The sequence below is a fragment of the Callorhinus ursinus genome, unplaced genomic scaffold (assembly GCF_003265705.2).
Source record: "Callorhinus ursinus isolate GAN/ISIS: 27379988/994484 unplaced genomic scaffold, GSC_fseal_2.0 scaffold23, whole genome shotgun sequence".
NCBI classification, from domain to species: domain Eukaryota; kingdom Metazoa; phylum Chordata; class Mammalia; order Carnivora; family Otariidae; genus Callorhinus; species Callorhinus ursinus.
This window is the reverse complement of record NW_027397085.1, coordinates 13,825,342-13,832,280: the sequence shown is the minus strand read 5'-3', so window position 1 is coordinate 13,832,280 and position 6,939 is coordinate 13,825,342.

Genomic DNA, 6,939 nt, shown 5'->3' with positions numbered 1-6,939 from the left:
CTCTGGAAAAGGGCTCTGAAATAGAAGTTCGTGTGTAACCTGAGAGGAAATCATGTTTTTCTCCATGTGCCTACCAGAGTTTTTGAAAACTTGGCTTCACAGTGCTAAAGTGAAGAGTCTAAATAGATAAGCAGCAACAGGATATTACAGACACTTTCAACTTGACAGTGTGTGAGAGAGCTGGGGTTTGGTGTGTCAGCTTCCTGAAATTGTCCCTTATCTGCTCCAAACCAGTCACACAGGGCTGATCTGGGAGATACTGTTTATTAAATGCAGGAGTTTTGCTCTCTCACTTGTTAGATAAGGAGAAACAAGCAGGGCACTGTTGCAGGAAGCCAGAGATTCCAGGTTGCCATGTTATACCCCCTTCCCAGGCTGGGTTTGGACTGTGGACCTACCGGTGACTCCTCTTCCTAAACACCTGCTGTGTGCCCAATGCTGAACCAAAAGTGCGGCTCCTCTCATTTCATTCATTCTCTGCAGCAATCCTGTGATCCTCATGCCCAGTAGGCAGACCATGGACGTACATTTCCAGAGTGCTTCGATGCCTTTCCTAAAATCATCCAGTCAGCGAGTCACGGAGCTGACACTGAGTCCAGTTTTCCCACAGCATGAAGGACTCACAGCAGTGTTCATTCCAGAAAAAAAAAAAAAAAAAAAAAAAAAAAAAAAAGGGACACTACAGGATTCAGCATTCCCAGAAAAGAGGTTGGTCTGTAGGGCTCATTTTATGGAGGACACTTGATAGTGCATGAAAAAAAAAGGCAGATTATACTCACTGACCTGTGACAGAAGATAGTTACTACCCATTCCCTAAGAATAAATAATATTTTGCAGTTCAAGATCTGAGCATGGTCTTGTTTTCTCCAGCTCTGATTCTGCATGTGCTCCTTGGCATCTCTGCTCTGGGATGATATTTTTTCCAAAGAAGTTTCTGTTATGGCAATTTCTTCCTCCTTGTAGATGACACCAAGCACCCATTTTGTCGGCTTGTTCTCTAGCTTCACACCTACCCAGAGTGTGTCACTTCTGAATTTCCATGTAACCTTGGGGTCTAGGAATGTCGGTTGTTTTTTCCTGTTCTTTCTGGAAATCTCCGTTCCAAATCAGAAAGGAAAATGCCATTCAGGTGCTCACAGGATTTATTCAAAGCACCATCTGGCTTTGGTAAAGAATTGCAAATGAAGGTTGACCCAGACCCCACAGCCACACATGCATGATGATTGGGGGTACAGGTGCGAAGTTCGGAGGACAGGACTAGGTGGGCAGAAGAAAGACATGTGCTCCCCAAATGAAGGGTGGGAACCCTTCTGCTGCATGCTTGCTGTGTTCTGCATTTCCACCTCTGGGCCATTAAAGTTGCTGGTTCTTGGGACATCTGTACACAGTTGGTGAGTGTCTGACTCTTGGTTTTGGCTCAGGTCATGATCTCGAGGGTTGTGAGGTTGAACCCTACATTGGGCTCTGTGCTCAGTGTGGTCTGCTTGACATTCTCTCCCTCTGCCTTGCCCCCTACTCTCTCTCTCTAAAATAAATAAATAAAAACTTTAAAAAAAAAGTTGCTGGTTCTCTTGCTGTCTTCCCTGGTGCACTGTGACACCTTGAGGGTAGTACCTGACATCGACCAGGTGTTCAACAAATGTGGAATGAATGAACAAATGAATGAGAGGCTAAATAAGTAAATAAATAAATATCTCAACACTCACCTTCATTTTACCCTCTAGAATGGAGCAAATTTGGGAGTAAGGCTGTTTGAGTTGCTATTTATTTATTTAAGATTTATTTATTAGAAAGAGAGTGCCATGGGGGAGGGGCAGAAGGAAAGGGAGAGAGAATCTCAAGCAAACTCTGCACGAGCAAGGAGCCTGATGTGGGGCTCCATCTCACCACCCTGAGATCATGACCTGAACCGAGATCAAGAGTTGGATTCTTAACCAACTGAGCCACCCAGGTACCCTGTTTGAGTTGATATTTATACACCTAGAGCTATACCTTCATGTTATGTTTGAACAGGGTTTTCCTTCCTGGCTCTCCCTGTGATTCTAACTTCCTTGGCCTGAGGTAGGCCTATGGAAATCAGTATTATTTTTAAAGGTCCCCAGGAGTTTCTACCGAGCAATCAGGGTTGAAAACCACCATTCCACATACCTGGAGGAATGAGTGCCCCCCAGCTGACAGAACACGTGGATGGCTCCTGTCCTGCAGAATCTGAGCCTTGTGGGGAAAGATTCCCACAAACCATTTACCCAGAGATGGAAGACAAGGACATTTTCTGGAAGCCCAGCTCAGGGGCTCAGCTCTGCTAAGATGCTCTGGTTAAGTAGCTGCTCATCTGTAGGACATCTCAGCATTTAACTGATGCCCTAAGTGGTTTCTCTGAGGAGCTTCAGTGTCTTTCCTACATCAGCTGCCTCCTTCCGATGTCCTAGGAAGGGCGGCGGCTTCCCTGACAAGCCTGACCATGAGTTCAATGTATAGACGCAGCTTCCCGGTAAAAATGCCGAATTGAAGACACTGGGATTAGAAACAAATCTATAACTCTCTCTTGCCTCGAAAATGGCGTTTTGAAATGTGTTAAAATGCTAAGATGCCTGAAAAGTTCTGTGTATGTAGCCAGTGGAGCAAGAACTGTGATTGTTTTTCTCAAGCTGTCATATCAAAGACTTAAAAAGTTTTTTGGCTTCATGGATCTCTGAATTCACATGCCCCGGTGATGGAGTCCATGTATAGGACTGCTCATCGGCTTGCTTTCTGGTGCGTGCCTGGGCTGGGGGCAGGGGGGAGCAAAAGCAGAAAGGGGACAGACGAGCTATATTTTCCTTTTGCCTTGAAATCTCTTGTGTTCCTACTATATCTGTATGTAGCCCACCATTTCCTGTTTCTCTAATGATTTGAAAAGTGGATTTGACCTTACACTTTTATCCCCTGTCCTTTAAAAGAACAAGAAGGATGTGTACAGATGTCCCTGTCCTGGAGTTTCTGGGAACAGGCACATAATGTGCTCTTCCGGGGCCATTTGCAGAGAAATGGACCTTTACAGACACTAAGCAGCATTCCCCTGTGCGAGTTGCGCTGATAGTTTTATACACGGGATCTGTGATTCATTGGTGTCAGGAACCATGAAAGGTCTGAGATTTTGCCCTCTTGCAGTTCAGTAAGTTCATCTGCCACAGCGTCATGGATACTGGCAAAGCCCCGAGCCTCCCGAGGGGGAGACGAAAGCCTTTATTACACACAGCGCTGTCGGCGATTTCTTGCACCCATTCCCCAAGCCCCGGTTCTCAGGGGGTGACACTGACAGGACCAGGTGATGCCTGCCCGTGCAGTGGGGTTTGTTACGGGAGAGGACCTCTGAGCTTACAGAACTCCAATCTGGAAGCATGCTTACCCTGTGCTCCGAGGGGCCATACTCTGTCTTCTGAGGCTGTTCACTAAACAGGAATCCTTGAAAAAATATCCTGGAACAAAGAGTCAGCGCCTCTGCTTGGAAGATAGGCAGAAATGTGAGCCACCGTAGGGAGTTGCATCCCCGGAGTAAGTCTGTAATCCCAGAGCTTGGATAAGGCTGGAGGCTGAGGGAGACGGTGGGCTTTATGAGGCTTCCTAGGACCCACCTCCAGTGTACCAGGTCTGTACCCACTGCCCCCACGTATCAGTGAGCGTTTCTGGCTAACGGACACCCCACAGCTTAATGGTTTTCAACAACCACCACCTATTTATCTCAGATGTCTGTGGATTGACTGGGGGGTTCTTCTGGCCTGGCAGGTTCACCTGACCTCGGCTGCCCTCAGGTATGCACAAGCTGGTGGTTGGCGTGGCTATGAGGCTGTCAGGCGCAGGACCACAGGGGTGATTTGTGAAGTGTCTCCTGGCATCCAGCGGGTGGGCCTGGGATGTCTTCAGATGCTGGAAGTCGCAGGGCTCCCAGGAGCAGCAAGAGAGGGAGTACCGATGTGCCCATGCTTTTCAAGCCTTTGCATCACTTTTGCTAATACCCCATTAGCCAAAGCAGGCCCTATGGCCAAACCAGACTCAAGGGCAGAAACGTGGATCCCACCTCTTGAGGGGAGGGGAAGACTATGTGGTGACTTCTAGGATCTTCCACACTCCACATCTATGGGCGGTTCCTTCCAGCTCATTGTCCAGGTCCTCGCCCCTCAGAGTTCTGCCCTGTGCTCTCTTGCCTCCTGTCATCGCTTCTACCCCATGACCCAATTTCATGCTCATCACCATCCTTTCTACATTCTGAAATTACTTCCTTACTTATTCATATATTAAAATAAAACAAGGAAATAAGATAAAGAATATATATAGAAGTAGGCAAAAAATGATGTTTCTCCCACCACAAAACAAACTCTTGAGGGCAATAACTTATCTTCAGCACCCAGAGCAGTGCATGGATTGAGTAAGCGTCAATAAACATCTGTTAGCCAAATGACTTCCGGGACAGTGGATTTGGTCACCTTCATGGGAATGGAGAGGCAGAACCATGAAGACGTAAACCAAACTGCTTTCCTGAGATGTAAAGGCAGGAGGCTTTGGGGAATGGAGGTTTGGGGGAAAGGCAGAAGCCAGGGCAACTCAGTCGTTTAATTTTTTTTTATCTGCCAGTTGGTAGAGACTTCCAGGAATGATTTGAATTGTTGGGATTCAACTGCTTATTATGGAATTAACTGGCATTGTAATGAAAGTAGCCTTTTTTTCCTAGGGGGCAAGCGCACTGCATTTTTAGGATTTGGAAGCTTAGAAAAAATAGCTATTGAATTTGTAATTGTTTCCTCTTTACAATGTTACTTAGCCTTTCTATAAATCACCCCCACCTTGCTTCAAAGCCCTGGGAACAATGACATGAGGCTCTTTTCCTCTCCTTTAGTCTCACTTTTGTTTTTGTGTTGTTTGGTTTGGTTTGGTTCACAGTTGAGGACTTCAGGGACACCTGGACTTCCTGTTTGCTAACCTCACTCCTGGTACCAAAATCTTTATTAGTCAGAGTTGAGCCAGGGAAGCAGAACCAGCTGTAGGAGATCTGCATCTATATATTTCTGCATCTGTATCTATATTCATCTCTATCTGTATCTATTTACCTATCAATTAGCTATTTATCCATCCATTCATCTATTTTTTTACAAGAAATTAGCCTATGTAATTGGAACCGGCAGTGTGAAGTGCGTCGGGCAGGACCCCAGGGTTGGAAGATCACGGACAAGCTGGAATCTGCGGCGTGGGCTGAGGCCAATTTCCACAGAAAACCACCTTCTCTTTCTGTGAAAGCCTCAATCCTGCTTGGAAGGCCTTTCAACTGATTGGTCAGGCCCAGCCAGGATCTTCAGGAGAATCTTCCTTACTGAAAGTCAGTTGGTTAGAGACTTCAATGACATCTGCAGAATGCTCTCATAAGTGGGACTGTAACCCAGCCAAGTTGACCCACCAAAAAAGCCATCATACTGGACCTTGATTATTTCCGTTCTTTTTCAGGTTTTGATGAAATATGGGAACGCTTTGTGGAAGCCTGAGTGGGCAGGAAGGGGCCCCATTATCTGGAGAGATGGGAGGTGAAAGACGCAGAACCCTGAATGGGGGCATTAACACTAGGCATGTTGGTTGACTGTGGGCCCAACCGATCTACAAAACAGAAGTTTCAGGTAGTTTTGCTGATTCACATTTTTCCCCATCCTTCTTCAGAAAACAGTTATAATAATATGTATGGCCAGTCAAGTCTATGTTTGTTTGTTTGTTTTTTAAGAGTTTATTTTTAAGCAATCTCTACCCCCAACCTGGGCTCGAACTTATAACCCCAAGATCAAGAGTCACAAGCTCTATTGACTGAGCCAGCCACACACCCCAAGTCTATGTTATGACCATAAGTTTGTACCAGGTTTATTCACATTTCAAAAGGGAAATTGATCATGAGCACAGCTCTTCCTTCTCAGCCTGTAGCTCTCAGAAATAAGCGTAAATCAATGCTGGAATGGGACTTTTTGGCAAAACCATCCCAGGATTTCCTCAGAGGACAGGAAGAGAGTTGAAGTTCTAAAAAGATAATCTTAGAGCAAAATAAGCCTCCAACTGGTCTGGGCGGGGCCACCAACCCTCCCAGAAGGAGGTTCTGCACTGGTAGCCGGAGAGCGGAGAGCGGGCTCCTTCCAGTGTGGTATGAGATAACCACTGGGAAGTGTGCTTGAAACCACAATGCCCTGGATCCACGTCTGCCTGCAGGCATGTCAATGGATGAAAGTCCTTTGGAAGATTATGGGAAAATATTTTTTCAGAATCAAATGTGAAAACACTTAAAACAAAATTTAAAAAAATATCTGGAAGGTGAAGCAGTTGGAAAGGGCTTCAGTTCTTGATTGAAAACAAAACTGAGGCGAGCTCTTCAGAAGGAATGGTGAAGAGCCACTGAAAATCTCTCAAGTTTGAGTTAGGTCAGCTGACTTGGGGCTTTTATTAGAAGGTCTTGACGAAATAGTTGTTTGACTTTTTGGAGGCCATTCCTGCTGCAGCGCAACACAAGGGCTTAATTAAGTTATATTTCAATTTGTTTAAGCTGCCATTATTCAGGAGCCTAACGCATGCAATGCCAAGTCCAGTGCTGTCTTCCAGGCCCAGTGTCCTGACACTCAAAGTGGCCAAAGAGGCCCCTTGCCTCAGAAAGCAGTCTTCCCTGGTCTCTCCAAGAGTCATGACGTCTGTCTCCATGCCCATGCTGTTGCCCCAGCAGAGGGCAAGAAAGCCTCTGCCTACTTCTGGAGATTGCCCTCCTCCTTGCAGAGGCTCTAGGCCTTGAGAATGGAAGTCCACTGGAGGAAGGATCAGGGGAGCTCCTGCTAGTTAATTCCTTTTACTAATGGAAAGTGTATGTGGGCCTTCTTACCTCCACGTGGCTCTGGTGTACTCAGTCTCTAAATTTCTTATTTATGTTCATAAAACTGTTGGTAT